The 18,015-nt window shown below is 42.8% G+C and overlaps 1 protein-coding gene across 2 annotated transcripts in view; it reads right to left on the reverse strand.

Moving 5' to 3' along the window:
- DAB2 (DAB adaptor protein 2) overlaps positions 1-18,015 on the reverse strand; it is a 347,304-nt gene that overhangs the window by 59,914 nt on the left and 269,375 nt on the right. The gene's annotated exons all lie outside the window — the stretch shown is intronic.

An 18,015-nucleotide genomic window follows, 5' to 3' on the forward strand; every position in this document is an offset into this window, starting at 1 on the left:
TTTAATAAGTTTTGCCTTTGTCTAATATTTGAACCCTGTTACTGAAGAGACCGGTATTAACAGCACTGTGTTTTTAGATAGATTTTAACCAACACAGTTATATTAATATACTTTTTACCTCTGTGATTACCTTGTATCTAAGCCTCTACAGACAGCCTCCTTATCTAAGTGCTTTTGACAGACATGCAGTGTAGTCAATCAGTGAAGACTCCCTAATAACTTCACGGGAGTGAGCACAATGTTATCTATATGACACACATGAACTAACACTGTCTAACTGTGAAAAACTTTCAAAATGCTCTGAGCTAAGAGGCGGTTTTCAATGGTTTAGAAATCAGTTTGAGCCTAGCTAGGTTTAGCTTTTCAAAAATACCACCATGGGAACAAAGCAAATTTGATGATACAAGTAAATTGGAAAGTTGTTTAAAATTGCATGCCCTATCTGAATCATGCAAGTTTAGTTTTGACTTTACTGTCCCTTTAACCCTGTACGTCACTCCTATATCATAACTAAAGAATTCTGAAACAATAAATCAATACCCCAGCAATGGCACACCTATCTATCATAAGTGCCCAAGGTGGGAGCCAAAACAACTTTGCTGACACTCTGCCTCTAGGCTACCACTATACTGTTTGGCTTTATTGGCTGTGATTTTAGAGCATAATACTTTAATTTACATATGAATACATATTATAGTATAATTATGCTTTAGATACTACTGTTTCTTTAAAGGGACATTAAACACTAAATTCCTTTTATAAGCATAATACTGAGGTTATTCCACACCTCCCTCTTGTCATGGGTGCTGCCATGTTGAAAGCTAGCTTTCACTGCATTCCAATGATGATGTGTTTGACCATGTACAGTAACTCTTCTTAAGATACCTGCAGTGAAAACTAGGTTACAAAATGGTTGTACCCATAATTAGAGGGAGGTGTAAGATATGTATTTAGCGTTTAACCTCTTAAGGACTGAGAATTTTAGAGAAAAACTTGCCCAAAGTAGCAGATCATTTTTAGCATTTTTGCTATCACTCCATTTAAACAGAAATAGAGCCTTGTTTTTTTTTTCCAATACTATGGACTAGATTACAAGTGAGGCGCAAACGGTTTTGTGCTAGCGCAATCAAGTTTTAATGAGCCATTTAAAATTGTGTTGATATTACAAGTGGAGCGACAGTTTAACCCAAATCGTTCTCCCCTGAAATGTGTTCCCAATGATCAGTTTTACCTGCTGGAGTGCCCTAAGCTACTAGCCAGCCTAAAATGTAACTCGCCACTTTTGATCCCCCCCCCCAATATCCACCTACACCACACCCACTAACCCCCCCCCCCACTTTGCAAATGTTTAGCCAATGTGAAACACTGTATTGTGCAGTAATTTCTTAATATAGTTTTCTCCAACATAGGTGTGTCCGGTCCACGGCGTCATCCTTACTTGTGGGATATTCTCTTCCCCAACAGGAAATGGCAAAGAGCCCAGCAAAGCTGGTCACATGATCCCTCCTAGGCTCCGCCTACCCCAGTCATTCTCTTTGCCGTTGTACAGGCAACATCTCCACGGAGATGGCTTAGAGTTTTTTAGTGTTTAACTGTAGTTTTTATTATTCAATCAAGAGTTTGTTATTTTAAAATAGTGCTGGTATGTACTATTTACTCAGAAACAGAAAAGAGATGAAGATTTCTGTTTGTATGAGGAAAATGATTTTAGCACCGTAACTAAAATCCATGGCTGTTCCACACAGGACTGTTGAGAGCAATTAACTTCAGTTGGGGGAACAGTGTGCAGTCTCTTGCTGCTTGAGGTATGACACATTCTAACAAGACGATGTAATGCTGGAAGCTGTCATTTTTCCCTATGGGATCCGGTAAGCCATGTTTATTACGATGGTAAATAAGGGCTTCACAAGGGCTTATTAAGATTGTAGACTTTTCTGGGCTAAATCGATTCAGTTTTAAAACATATTTAGCCTTGAGGAATCATTTTATCTGGGTATATTGATATTATAATATCGGCAGGCACTGTATTAGACACCTTATTTCTCTGGGGCTTTCCCAAAGCATAAGCAGAGCCTCATTTTCGCGCCGGTGTGGCGCACTTGTTTTTGAGAGGCATGGCATGCAGTCGCATGTGAGAGGAGCTCTGATACTTAGAAAAGACTTTCTGAAGGCGTCATTTGGTATCGTATTCCCCTTTGGGTTTGGTTGGGTCTCAGCAAAGCAGATACCAGGGACTGTAAAGGGGTTAAAGTGTTAAAACGGCTCCGGTTCCGTTATTTTAAGGGTTAAAGCTTCCAAATTTGGTGTGCAATACTTTTAAGGCTTTAAGACACTGTGGTGAAAATTTGGTGAATTTTGTACAATTCCTTCATGTTTTTTCGCAATTGCAGTAATAAAGTGTGTTCAGTTTAAAATTTAAAGTGACAGTAACGGTTTTATTTTAAAACGTTTTTTGTACTTTATTATCAAGTTTATGCCTGTTTAACATGTCTGAACTACCAGATAGACTGTGTTCTGAATGTGGGGAAGCCAGAATTCCTGTTCATTTAAATAAATGTGATTTATGTGATAATGACAATGATGCCCAAGATGATTCCTCAAGTGAGGGGAGTAAGCATGGTACTGCATCATTCCCTCCTTCGTCTACACGAGTCTTGCCCACTCAGGAGGCCCCTAGTACATCTAGCGCGCCAATACTCCTTACTATGCAACAATTAACGGCTGTAATGGATAATTCTGTCAAAAACATTTTAGCCAAATTGAACCCTTGTCAGCGTAAGCGTGGCTGCTCTGTTTTAGTTACTGAAGAGCATGACGACGCTGATATTAATATCTCTGAAGGGCCCCTAACCCAATCTGAGGGGGCCAGGGAGGTTTTGTCTGAGGGAGAAATTACTGATTCAGGGAACATTTCTCAACAGGCTGAACCTGATGTAATTGCATTTAAATTTAAGTTGGAACATCTCCGCATTCTGCTTAAGGAGGTATTATCCACTCTGGATGATTGTGAAAAGTTGGTCATCCCAGAGAAACTATGTAAAATGGACAAGTTCCTAGAGGTGCCGGAGCTCCCAGAAGCTTTTCCTATACCCAAGCGGGTGGCGGACATTGTTAATAAAGAATGGGAAAGGCCCGGTATTCCTTTCGTCCCTCCCCCCATATTTAAAAAATTGTTTCCTATGGTCGACCCCAGAAAGGACTTATGGCAGACAGTCCCCAAGGTCGAGGGAGCGGTTTCTACTTTAAACAAACGCACCACTATACCCATAGAGGATAGTTGTGCTTTCAAAGATCCTATGGATAAAAAATTAGAAGGTTTGCTTAAAAAGATGTTTGTTCAGCAGGGTTACCTTCTACAACCAATTTCATGCATTGTCCCTGTCACTACAGCCGCATGTTTCTGGTTTGATGAGCTGATAAAGGCGCTCGATAGTGATTCTCCTCCTTATGAGGAGATTATGGACAGAATCAATGCTCTCAAATTGGCTAATTCTTTCACCCTAGACGCCACTTTGCAATTGGCTAGGTTAGCGGCTAAGAATTCTGGGTTTGCTATTGTGGCGCGCAGAGCGCTTTGGTTGAAATCTTGGTCGGCTGATGCGTCTTCCAAGAACAAGCTACTAAACATTCCTTTCAAGGGGGAAAACGCTGTTTGGCCCTGACTTGAAAGAGATTATCTCGGATATCACTGGGGGTAAGGGCCACGCCCTTCCTCAGGATCGGCCTTTCAAGGCGAAAAATAGACCTAATTTTCGTCCCTTTCGTAAAAACGGACCAGCCCAAAGTGCTACGTCCTCTAAGCAAGAGGGTAATACTTCTCAAGCCAAGCCAGCTTGGAGACCAATGCAAGGCTGGAACAAGGGAAAGCAGGCCAAGAAGCCTGCCACTGCTACCAAGACAGCATGAAATATTGGCCCCCGATCCGGGACCGGATCTGGTGGGGGGCAGACTCTCTCTCTTCGCTCAGGCTTGGGCAAGAGATGTTCTGGATCCTTGGGCGCTAGAAATAGTCTCCCAGGGTTATCTTCTGGAATTCAAGGGACTTCCCCCAAGGGGGAGGTTCCACAGGTCTCAGTTGTCTTCAGACCACATAAAAAGACAGGCGTTCTTACATTGTGTAGAAGACCTGTTAAAAATGGGAGTGATTCATCCTGTTCCACTAAGAGAACAAGGGATGGGGTTCTACTCCAATCTGTTCATAGTTCCCAAAAAAGAGGGAACGTTCAGACCAATCTTAGATCTCAAGATCTTAAACAAGTTTCTCAAGGTTCCATCTTTCAAGATGGAAACCATTCGAACTATTCTTCCTCCATCCAGGAGGGTCAATTCATGACCACGGTGGATTTAAAGGATGCGTATCTACATATTCCTATCCACAAGGAACATCATCGGTTCCTAAGGTTTGCATTCCTGGACAAACATTACCAGTTCGTGGCGCTTCCTTTCGGATTAGCCACTGCTCCAAGGATTTTCACAAAGGTACTAGGGTCCCTTCTAGCGGTGCTAAGACCAAGGGGCATTGCAGTAGTACCTTACCTGGACGACATTCTGATTCAAGCGTCGTCCCTTCCTCAAGCAAAGGCTCACACGGACATTGTCCTGGCCTTTCTCAGATCACACGGCTGGAAAGTGAACGTGGAAAAGAGTTCTCTATCCCCGTCAACAAGGGTTCCCTTCTTGGGAACAATTATAGACTCCTTAGAAATGAGGATCTTTCTAACAGAGGCCAGAAAAACAAAACTTCTAGACTCTTGTCGGATACTTCATTCCGTTCCTCTTCCTTCCATAGCTCAGTGCATGGAAGTGATCGGGTTGATGGTAGCGGCGATGGACATAGTTCCTTTTGCGCGCATTCATCTAAGACCATTACAACTGTGCATGCTCAGTCAGTGGAATGGGGACTATACAGACTTGTCTCCGAAGATACAAGTAAATCAGAGGACCAGAGACTCACTCCGTTGGTGGCTGTCCCTGGACAATCTGTCTCAAGGGATGACGTTCCGCAGACCAGAGTGGGTCATTGTCACGACCGACGCCAGTCTGATGGGCTGGGGCGCGGTCTGGGGATCCCTGAAAGCTCAGGGTCTTTGGTCTCGGGAAGAATCTCTTCTACCGATAAATATTCTGGAACTGAGAGCGATATTCAATGCTCTCAAGGCCTGGCCTCGGCTAGCGAGGACCAAGTTCATACGTTTTCAATCAGACAACATGACAACTGTTGCGTACATCAACCATCAGGGGGGAACAAGGAGTTCCCTAGCGATGGAAGAAGTGACCAAAATCATTCTATGGGCGGAGTCTCACTCCTGCCACCTGTCTGCTATCCACATCCCAGGAGTGGAAAATTGGGAAGCGGATTTTCTGAGTCGTCAGACATTGCATCCGGGGGAGTGGGAACTCCATCCGGAAATCTTTGCCCAAGTCACTCACCTGTGGGGCATTCCAGACATGGATCTGATGGCCTCTCGTCAGAACTTCAAAGTTCCTTGCTACGGGGCCAGATCCAGGGATCCCAAGGCGGCTCTAGTGGATGCACTAGTAGCACCTTGGACCTTCAAACTAGCTTATGTGTTCCCGCCATTTCCTCTCATCCCCAGGCTGGTAGCCAGGATCAATCAGGAGAGGGCGTCGGTGATCTTGATAGCTCCTGCGTGGCCACGCAGGACTTGGTATGCAGATCTGGTGAATATGTCATCGGCTCCACCTTGGAAGCTACCTTTGAGACGAGACCTTCTTGTTCAGGGTCCGTTCGAACATCCGAATCTGGTTTCACTCCAGCTGACTGCTTGGAGATTGAACGCTTGATTTTATCGAAGCGAGGATTCTCAGATTCTGTTATCGATACTCTTGTTCAGGCCAGAAAGCCTGTAACTAGAAAGATTTACCACAAAATTTGGAAAAAATATATCTGTTGGTGTGAATCTAAAGGATTCCCTTGGGACAAGGTTAAGATTCCTAGGATTCTATCCTTCCTTCAAGAAGGATTGGAAAAAGGATTATCTGCAAGTTCCCTGAAGGGACAGATTTCTGCCTTGTCGGTATTACTTCACAAAAAGATGTTTGTTCAGCAGGGTTACCTTCTACAACCAATTTCATGCATTGTCCCTGTCACTACAGCCGCATGTTTCTGGTTTGATGAGCTGATAAAGGCGCTCGATAGTGATTCTCCTCCTTATGAGGAGATTATGGACAGAATCAATGCTCTCAAATTGGCTAATTCTTTCACCCTAGACGCCACTTTGCAATTGGCTAGGTTAGCGGCTAAGAATTCTGGGTTTGCTATTGTGGCGCGCAGAGCGCTTTGGTTGAAATCTTGGTCGGCTGATGCGTCTTCCAAGAACAAGCTACTAAACATTCCTTTCAAGGGGAAAACGCTGTTTGGCCCTGACTTGAAAGAGATTATCTCGGATATCACTGGGGGTAAGGGCCACGCCCTTCCTCAGGATCGGCCTTTCAAGGCGAAAAATAGACCTAATTTTCGTCCCTTTCGTAAAAACGGACCAGCCCAAAGTGCTACGTCCTCTAAGCAAGAGGGTAATACTTCTCAAGCCAAGCCAGCTTGGAGACCAATGCAAGGCTGGAACAAGGGAAAGCAGGCCAAGAAGCCTGCCACTGCTACCAAGACAGCATGAAATATTGGCCCCCGATCCGGGACCGGATCTGGTGGGGGGCAGACTCTCTCTCTTCGCTCAGGCTTGGGCAAGAGATGTTCTGGATCCTTGGGCGCTAGAAATAGTCTCCCAGGGTTATCTTCTGGAATTCAAGGGACTTCCCCCAAGGGGGAGGTTCCACAGGTCTCAGTTGTCTTCAGACCACATAAAAAGACAGGCGTTCTTACATTGTGTAGAAGACCTGTTAAAAATGGGAGTGATTCATCCTGTTCCACTAAGAGAACAAGGGATGGGGTTCTACTCCAATCTGTTCATAGTTCCCAAAAAAGAGGGAACGTTCAGACCAATCTTAGATCTCAAGATCTTAAACAAGTTTCTCAAGGTTCCATCTTTCAAGATGGAAACCATTCGAACTATTCTTCCTTCCATCCAGGAGGGTCAATTCATGACCACGGTGGATTTAAAGGATGCGTATCTACATATTCCTATCCACAAGGAACATCATCGGTTCCTAAGGTTTGCATTCCTGGACAAACATTACCAGTTCGTGGCGCTTCCTTTCGGATTAGCCACTGCTCCAAGGATTTTCACAAAGGTACTAGGGTCCCTTCTAGCGGTGCTAAGACCAAGGGGCATTGCAGTAGTACCTTACCTGGACGACATTCTGATTCAAGCGTCGTCCCTTCCTCAAGCAAAGGCTCACACGGACATTGTCCTGGCCTTTCTCAGATCACACGGCTGGAAAGTGAACGTGGAAAAGAGTTCTCTATCCCCGTCAACAAGGGTTCCCTTCTTGGGAACAATTATAGACTCCTTAGAAATGAGGATCTTTCTAACAGAGGCCAGAAAAACAAAACTTCTAGACTCTTGTCGGATACTTCATTCCGTTCCTCTTCCTTCCATAGCTCAGTGCATGGAAGTGATCGGGTTGATGGTAGCGGCGATGGACATAGTTCCTTTTGCGCGCATTCATCTAAGACCATTACAACTGTGCATGCTCAGTCAGTGGAATGGGGACTATACAGACTTGTCTCCGAAGATACAAGTAAATCAGAGGACCAGAGACTCACTCCGTTGGTGGCTGTCCCTGGACAATCTGTCTCAAGGGATGACGTTCCGCAGACCAGAGTGGGTCATTGTCACGACCGACGCCAGTCTGATGGGCTGGGGCGCGGTCTGGGGATCCCTGAAAGCTCAGGGTCTTTGGTCTCGGGAAGAATCTCTTCTACCGATAAATATTCTGGAACTGAGAGCGATATTCAATGCTCTCAAGGCCTGGCCTCGGCTAGCGAGGACCAAGTTCATACGTTTTCAATCAGACAACATGACAACTGTTGCGTACATCAACCATCAGGGGGGAACAAGGAGTTCCCTAGCGATGGAAGAAGTGACCAAAATCATTCTATGGGCGGAGTCTCACTCCTGCCACCTGTCTGCTATCCACATCCCAGGAGTGGAAAATTGGGAAGCGGATTTTCTGAGTCGTCAGACATTGCATCCGGGGGAGTGGGAACTCCATCCGGAAATCTTTGCCCAAGTCACTCACCTGTGGGGCATTCCAGACATGGATCTGATGGCCTCTCGTCAGAACTTCAAAGTTCCTTGCTACGGGGCCAGATCCAGGGATCCCAAGGCGGCTCTAGTGGATGCACTAGTAGCACCTTGGACCTTCAAACTAGCTTATGTGTTCCCGCCATTTCCTCTCATCCCCAGGCTGGTAGCCAGGATCAATCAGGAGAGGGCGTCGGTGATCTTGATAGCTCCTGCGTGGCCACGCAGGACTTGGTATGCAGATCTGGTGAATATGTCATCGGCTCCACCTTGGAAGCTACCTTTGAGACGAGACCTTCTTGTTCAGGGTCCGTTCGAACATCCGAATCTGGTTTCACTCCAGCTGACTGCTTGGAGATTGAACGCTTGATTTTATCGAAGCGAGGATTCTCAGATTCTGTTATCGATACTCTTGTTCAGGCCAGAAAGCCTGTAACTAGAAAGATTTACCACAAAATTTGGAAAAAATATATCTGTTGGTGTGAATCTAAAGGATTCCCTTGGGACAAGGTTAAGATTCCTAGGATTCTATCCTTCCTTCAAGAAGGATTGGAAAAAGGATTATCTGCAAGTTCCCTGAAGGGACAGATTTCTGCCTTGTCGGTATTACTTCACAAAAAGCTGGCAGCTGTGCCAGATGTTCAAGCCTTTGTTCAGGCTCTGGTTAGAATCAAGCCTGTTTACAAACCTTTGACTCCTCCTTGGAGTCTCAATTTAGTTCTTTCAGTTCTTCAGGGGGTTCCGTTTGAACCCTTACATTCCGTTGATATTAAGTTATTATCTTGGAAAGTTTTGTTTTTAGTTGCGATTTCTTCTGCTAGAAGAGTCTCAGAATTATCTGCTCTGCAGTGTTCTCCTCCTTATCTGGTGTTCCATGCAGATAAGGTGGTTTTACGTACTAAACCTGGTTTTCTTCCAAAAGTTGTTTCTAACAAAAACATTAACCAGGAGATTATCGTACCTTCTCTGTGTCCAAAACCAGTTTCAAAGAAGGAACGTTTGTTGCACAATTTGGATGTTGTTCGCGCTCTAAAATTCTATTTAGATGCTACAAAGGATTTTAGACAAACATCTTCCTTGTTTGTTGTTTATTCAGGTAAAAGGAGAGGTCAAAAAGCAACTTCTACCTCTCTCTCTTTTTGGATTAAAAGCATCATCAGATTGGCTTACGAGACTGCCGGACGGCAGCCTCCCGAAAGAATCACAGCTCATTCCACTAGGGCTGTGGCTTCCACATGGGCCTTCAAGAACGAGGCTTCTGTTGATCAGATATGTAGGGCAGCGACTTGGTCTTCACTGCACACTTTTACCAAATTTTACAAGTTTGATACTTTTGCTTCTTCTGAGGCTATTTTTGGGAGAAAGGTTTTGCAAGCCGTGGTGCCTTCCATTTAGGTGACCTGATTTGCTCCCTCCCTTCATCCGTGTCCTAAAGCTTTGGTATTGGTTCCCACAAGTAAGGATGACGCCGTGGACCGGACACACCTATGTTGGAGAAAACAGAATTTATGTTTACCTGATAAATTTCTTTCTCCAACGGTGTGTCCGGTCCACGGCCCGCCCTGGTTTTTTAATCAGGTCTGATAATTTATTTTCTTTAACTACAGTCACCACGGTACCATATGGTTTCTCCTATGCAAATATTCCTCCTTAACGTCGGTCGAATGACTGGGGTAGGCGGAGCCTAGGAGGGATCATGTGACCAGCTTTGCTGGGCTCTTTGCCATTTCCTGTTGGGGAAGAGAATATCCCACAAGTAAGGATGACGCCGTGGACCGGACACACCGTTGGAGAAAGAAATTTATCAGGTAAACATAAATTCTGTTTTTGTTTTATACCATAAATTAAATAATGCTACATACAGTAATAAATTAACAAAAATAAGTGCATAGCAGTATGCAACATCTAAGAGGGTTCTGGGGAAGACATCAGCTGTATAGAAAAAGGAAGTTGGTGAACTGAGAGAAAGCAGAGAGTGTTGACATTAATGTGAGGTTATAGCAGACCTGGAATTTCTTTTTATAATTATCACCTCTCATCTATTTTTATCCACTCCCTCCACATTTCAATCTCTCTTTTTACCCCTTCCCTTCTCTCAGTCCATGGCCTCTAGTTATCAAGCCGTCAACCGCAAATACGCTGGAATTCCGCAGTGTATTTGTGGCGAGGCTGATTCGCCATAGTTATCAAGCCCTACTGCCCGGCAAAAGTAGAATATAGTGACGTAACCTACGATCCGCCAGACTCAGTCGGACACAGATCGATGGTTACGTCACTACAGATGTTCCGAACGCAAGTTCGGCACAATCTGACTACTTTTGGTAGTTATCAAACTACTAGCAGGTACGCTCGGCACTATTCCGGCCCAGCGTACCTGGATTTCAATCCGCCGCCCTGGAGGCGGCGGATCCCATAGGAATCAATGGGAGTCTGACCATAGCGAAAGCTCATGTTCGCTGCTGCCCAATATCCCATTGATTCCTATGGGAGATGTCTGCACCTAACACCCTAACATGTACCCCGAGTCTAAACACCCCTAATCTGTCCCCCGCCTACACCGCCGCCACTAAATAAACTTATTAACCCCTAAATCGCCGCTCCCGGCCCCCGCCACAACTATAATAAACATGTTAACCCCTAAACTGCCGCTCCCGGACCCCGCCGCAACTATAATAAACATGTTAACCCCTAAACCGCCGCTCCCGGACCCCGCCGCCACCTACATTATACATATTAACCCCTAATCTGCGAGGTCCATTCTATTGGCTGATCCAATGAGCCAATCAGATTGAACTTCAGATTTTTCCTACCTTAATTCCGATTGGCTGATAGAATCTTATCAGCCAATCGGAATTCGAGGGACGCCATCTTGGATGACGTCCCTTAAAGGAACCTTCATTCGTCGTTCAGTCGTCTGTTGAAGAGGATGGCTCCGCGTCGGCTCCTTTGAAGATGGCTCTGCTCCGCTCCGGATGGATGAAGATTGAAGACACCGCCTGGATGAAGACTTCTACCGGATGAAGGACCTCCTCCGCGCACTTTGGATGAAGATTTCGGCCCGGTTGGGTGAAGACGGCTCCAGGTAGGGTGAGCTTCAGGGGGTTAGTGTTAGGTTTTTTTAAGGGGGGTTTGGGTGGGTTAGAGTAGGGGTATGTGGGTGGTGAGTTTTAATGTTGGGGGGGTTGTATTTTTTTTTAACAGGTAAAAGAGCTGATTACTTTGGGGCAATGCCCCGCAAAAAGCCCTTTTAAGGGCTGGTAAAAGAGCTGGTTACTTTGTAATTTAGACTAGGGTAGGGCATTTTTTTATTTTGGGGGGCTTTATTATTTTATTAGGGGGCTTAGATTAGGTGTAATTAGTTTAAACTTCTTGTAATTCTTTTTTATTTTCTGTAATTTAGTGTTTGTTTTTTTTGTACTATAGTTTAGTTTATTTCATTTAATTTAATTTTAGGTAATTGTAGGTAATTTATTTAATGATAGTGTAGTGTTAGGTTTAATTGTAACTTAGGTTAGGATTTATTTTACAGGTCATTTTGTAAGTATTTTAGCTAGGTAGCTATTAAATAGTTAATAACTATTTAATAACTATTGTACCTAGTTAAAATAAATACAAAGTTGCCTGTAAAATAAAAATAAATCCTAAAATATCTACAATATAATTATTAGTTATATTGTAGCTATCTTAGGGTTTATTTTACAGGTAAGTATTTAGTTTTAAAAAGGAATAATTTAGTTAATCATAGTAAGTTTTATTAAGATTTATTAAAATAATATTTAAGTTAGGGGGGTGTTAGTGTTAGACTTTAGGGGTTAATAAGGTTTAGGGGTTAATAAGTTTAATATAGGTGGCGGCGGGGTCAGGGAGCGGTGGTTTAGGGGTTAATGAGTTTAATGTAGGTTGCGGCGGTGTAGTGGGGGGCAGGATAGGGGTTAATAAGTTTAATATAGGTGGCGGTGGGCTCCGGGTGCGGCGGTTTAGGGGTTAAACTATTTATTTAGTTGCGGCAGGGTCAGGGAGCGGCGGTTTAGAGGTTAATGAGTTTAATGTAGGTTGCAGCGGTGTAGTGGGGGGCAGGATAGGGGTTAATACGTTTAATATAGGTGGCGATGGGCTCCGGGTGTGGCGGTTTAGGGGTTAAACAATTTATTTAGTTGCGGCGGGGTCCAGGATCCGCAGGATAGGGGTTAATAACTTGAATATAGGTGGCGGCGGTGTAGTGGGGGGCAGGATAGGGGTTAATAGGTATAATGTAGGTGGCGGCGGGGTCCGGGAGCGGCGGTTTAGGGGTTAATACATTTATTATAGTTGCGGCGGGGTCCAGGAGCGGCGGTTTAGGGGGTAATAACTTTATTTAGTTGTGGGGGGCTCCGGGAGCGCCGGTTTAGGGGGTAAAACATTGTAGTTTAGTGTGGGTGCTTAGTGACAGGCTATCAAAAAAGCTGCGAAGAAGCCGATGAGCAGCGAGATCGATGACTGTCAGTTAACAACAGTCCGCTGCTCATCGCTCCGTACTTGGTGCGCGGCTTCTTGACAGATTTTTTTATAACTTTGGCGAACGTATTCAGGTCCACGGCGGCGATGGTAGGCGAGATTAGGCAAGCGTATTGGGCCGGCGAATGCAGGAAAGTAGACGGCTTGATAACTAGAGGCCCATATCTTCTCTTTACACTCTTTCTTTACTCTTTTTTTTATTTTCTCCACTCTTTCTTAAAGGATTACTAACTTTTGTTTTTTTTGCTTCCAAACGGACCACAGATTTTATATCCCATATATAAATCTAATCTAATTTACCTTCTTTTATACTCCAACGATGCTGATAATCGTAATAAAATATAATTTTATATTTTAGGCATGACATCAATTCATCCAGCCCTCAAATATGGGCCGTACATGGTATAAATCAATTTCCAATCGTATGGCGAGTTTATGAATATAATTAGCTTGAGATTTCGTCATCCTGCGCATGTGCAATCGAATGGGTTCATTTGCACATGCGCAGATTGCTGCACTGATGCCAACATTACCCACAGTAATTTCTATCACGCATGCGTATTTGAAAGGGGTCTACTACATCCAGAACAGACTTCAAGCCGATGACGTATTCAATGACGTTGCACTAGCTTGCGCATGTGCATCTCTGAAATCTGCCGCCATGTTCCAACCTGTGTTGTCAGCCCTGAGTGGACAAACGAAAAAGCTACCAACGAAGTGGGTTTGGAAAGTGTTAAAAATTCGGGGACAAATTGCTGCAAAACGGTAAGTATTTGAAACGGATAGGGAATTGTAAAGGTCTTTATTTTCGTAGGTTCTTTGCATTTGTAAATCTTTTTTTTTGCCTTCAGTGTCCCTTTAATGCTACCTTTTTCATCACTTTCACTTTTTACCAGGGGTCAAGAACTTCAAAAAAAGTGTGGAAACTCACCAAGACATATATATATGTATATAATCTATACACTTTAGTTAATTAAAGCAAATTAAAACCAATTAAGGGTTGAATATTTGCCTTTGGGCCTGAGAATCCTCCTTTGTCACAGAGTCTCACCCACTTAAGTTGTAATAGTCCTATTTCTGCTGAGGGGGGCTAAATAACCCCAGAGCAAGCCACACAAAAATGTAAGCACCATGTGTTCCACACAGTGCGGGGTCATCACACATCAGGACCACTGGCAGGCTTGCATTTAGTGTATTGTAGGAAGTGTTACTGCCCATTACTAGAGGATCTCACTATCCCTCTAACCAGACTGTGCTCCAGCTCCTCCCACCAGCAGCAGCAGTGTTTACTGAAGCATTTCTGTTCTCTGTCCAGGGGGAACTTAGTTCCACCTGCAAAAATAGTGCAGTAACTCCGTTCCCATGCGTTCCCACTGAACTTGACCCCTGCTTTTTACCCTCTCAGAAGTAACAGTTTAAGCACTAATGGGGTCCCTATAGTCCTAGAGGAATAACATTTCCTTGCCCTTTATTGTATATATAATGTTCCTTTAGATAATATGTGTAGACATTCACTCACTAATTTTCACTCGCCACTGATAAATTTCCACTCGCCAATGGAAATTTTGAGCCCTGAATAACTTATTTACAAATAGTTCCTTTACCTTTATATTGTCATTTGAAATAGTTGACTTTGCCTGTGTTATCTCTACCTATACTGAAAGTTTATATAATTAAGTACTGGCTATAGAAAAGCTGTGTAAACATAGCCAGAAGAAGAAATTACACTCACAGTAGGAATTATGAGAGGTAAGCAATACAATTTTACTTTTCAGTTGTTCTCGTTAGGGCTCTGATATTCAAAACATCAACAGTGGCGATGTCTTTTCTATAGGATATAATTGGGACCCCAACTTCAGCAGAATTCCCCTGAGATCGCCACTGAGCTGCAATGTAGGCGTGGGCTGTCTTTAAAGTGTATTTACACAAAATAGACTGCCTTTGTGAAAATAAAAACGGTTTTATGTGTAGTAACACTTCAAATTATGCATTCGTATGTTCAGTTTTACTGTACATTCACTAGATTTGTCACAATAGGACATATCGCCACTGAAAAGCTAGTGAGATTGTTTTGGCTGAAAAGGTATAGCTAAGATGGAGGACAGTGCTTTGAATATTAGAAACCCACAGCGATGTTACAGGTTACTCCCATGAAACACCAATATGTTCGTCATGTCTGTGATCGACTTTGTTAATATAGAAAACCCCCCTTCCTTTTAAAACTATAGGAGCTGAGGGACTGTACAGTATAATGTTAAACTATGTATGTAAACTGTAAGCGTAATTGTACTAATCTACTATTGTGTCCTTAGGCGTGTATTTTTACTTATTTTAAGATTAAGATTGTGCATTCACAATATTCATATTTACTTTATATTGAGAACACACATTCGCAATAGCAATATTCACATTTCACAATATTGCAATCAACTTTTTGCGTTTGTAATATTCATATTTCATAATATTGCGATTGTGATTATGCAATTGTGTTTTACTTATAATACTGTCTTTAGCTATACAGGGAGTGCAGAATTATTAGGCAAATGAGTATTTTGACCACATCATCCTCTTTATGCATGTTGTCTTACTCCAAGCTGTATAGGCTCGAAAGCCTACTACCAATTAAGCATATTAGGTGATGTGCATCTCTGTAATGAGAAGGGGTGTGGTCTAATGACATCAACACCCTATATCAGGTGTGCATAATTATTAGGCAACTTCCTTTCCTTTGGCAAAATGGGTCAAAAGAAGGACTTGACAGGCTCAGAAAAGTCAAAAATAGTGAGATATCTTGCAGAGGGATGCAGCACTCTTAAAATTGCAAAGCTTCTGAAGCGTGATCATCGAACAATCAAGCGTTTCATTCAAAATAGTCAACAGGGTCGCAAGAAGCGTGTGGAAAAACCAAGGCGCAAAATAACTGCCCATGAACTGAGAAAAGTCAAGCGTGCAGCTGCCAAGATGCCACTAGCCACCAGTTTAGCCATATTTCAGAACTGCAACATCACTGGAGTGCCCAAAAGCACAAGGTGTGCAATACTCAGAGACATGGCCAAGGTAAGAAAGGCTGAAAGACGACCACCACTGAACAAGACACACAAGCTGAAACGTCAAGACTGGGCCAAGAAATATCTCAAGACTGATTTTTCTAAGGTTTTATGGACTGATGAAATGAGAGTGAGTCTTGATGGGCCAGATGGATGGGCCCGTGGCTGGATTGGTAAAGGGCAGAGAGCTCCAGTCCGACTCAGACGCCAGCAAGGTGGATGTGGAGTACTGGTTTGGGCTGGTATCATCAAAGATGAGCTTGTGGGGCCTTTTCGGGTTGAGGATGGAGTCAAGCTCAACTCCCAGTCCTACTGCCAGTTTCTGGAAGACACCTTCTTCAAGCAGTGGTACAGGAAGAAGTCTGCATCCTTCAAGAAAAACATGATTTTCATGCAGGACAATGCTCCATCACACGCGTCCAAGTATTCCACAGCGTGGCTGGCAAGAAAGGGTATAAAAGAAGAAAATCTAATGACATGGCCTCCTTGTTCACCTGATCTGAACCCCATTGAGAACCTGTGGTCCATCATCAAATGTGAGATTTACAAGGAGGGAAAACAGTACACCTCTCTGAACAGTGTCTGGGAGGCTGTGGTTGCTGCTGCACGCAATGTTGATGGTGAACAGATCAAAACACTGACAGAATCCATGGATGGCAGGCTTTTGAGTGTCCTTGCAAAGAAAGGTGGCTATATTGGTCACTGATTTGTTTTTGATTTGTTTTTGAATGTCAGAAATGTATATTTGTGAATGTTGAGATGTTATATTGGTTTCACTGGTAAAAATAAATAATTGAAATGGGTATATATTTGTTTTTTGTTAAGTTGCACAGTAATAGTCACCTGCACACACAGATATCCCCCTAAAATAGCTAAAACTAAAAACAAACTAAAAACTACTTCCAAAAATATTCAGCTTTGATATTAATGAGTTTTTTGGGTTCATTGAGAATCGCAATCTTAAAATAAGTAACAATACACGCCTAAGGACACAATAGAAGATTATTACAACCATGCCTAAAGTTTACATATATATTCTAACATTGTACTATACAATACATATACATTAAATAATGTATATACATATATCTTATACTCACAATCTCCCTGCTCCTATAGGTGTATTGTTAATATGTTTAATTCACTATTGTTTTGTATAAACAGGGGTTGTGTTTCTGTTGACACATGTAAATTGTATTGTCATGCAGTACTGTGTAAAGGGATTATTTACATTACATCTTTGATGTAGGTGGCAATGCTGCTTTCAATATATCGACAGAATCAGAATAGCATCGCACCCACTGAAATGTATGGTAAAATGCCTCTCAGTGATGCTGCCTTTAAACAGTACTGTCAGCCCTTTTGAACATTTAGACGGCTTTCTCAACATGGCGATTTTTTAATGTCTTGCCGCTTCGTGGCAATTTTAATCATAGAGGCCTAAGTACTGGGCTTTGGTAAACAAACAGTGATAAGACAAGGAAGCATTTGTGTGTTCAGAAAGTGATAAAAAAAGAAAATCTGATTTCCTTGCAAACTCAACTCATTTTGATGGGTTGTGGTTTCAAAGAACAAAAACAGCTGTTTCATATACAAAAATAAACCTAAAAACTAGTAATAGAAAATGCATTAAGGGAAAAACTATTTTACAGTACACTGTCCCTTTAATATCCCTTTACATATATAAAAAGGTACTGTAGGCTTGTAAGATTATTGTCAATTTAGGTATACTCTCTTAACAATGTTCTCTACTCCTGGTCTGTACCATCCCCCTTTTAATTCCACCAATAGTAAAAAAAAGAGTTGTTGAAACTCTACAAACAGTATTAGTGCCACTGGATATATTAGATCATGAACTTACACTAAAATAACTATTTGTAACACAGGACTGAAAATATGTTTAAGAAACTAAAAAACAATCAATACAGCACATTTTTATTAACCCGTTCCCATCGTTAGGACGTTCCCTGCCTTCCTAACTGCACTGGACTATAGCGCCCTTAGGACGGCATGGAACGTCCTAGCTGTTTGGCTGTCCTGAAGCCATAGAAGCTTCCTAAATGGGATTGCGGGCTGGAGGGCGTGCCTAGCATCATAGACACTCCCCCCGACTCCATCACATCATTTAAATTACACAATCACATGAACGATCACGTGACTTCAATTTTTACTTGTTTGTTTACATTGGAACTTTGTTTCGATGTAGACAAATAAGTCCTGTCGGGAAAAGGATAAACTACATTTATTTAAGATTTAATAACAAAAACATTTTCATGCAATTAGTATTTATAGTAAAATGGACCATAGCCTAG

The sequence above is a fragment of the Bombina bombina genome, chromosome 2 (assembly GCF_027579735.1).
Source record: "Bombina bombina isolate aBomBom1 chromosome 2, aBomBom1.pri, whole genome shotgun sequence".
Classification (NCBI taxonomy): domain Eukaryota; kingdom Metazoa; phylum Chordata; class Amphibia; order Anura; family Bombinatoridae; genus Bombina; species Bombina bombina.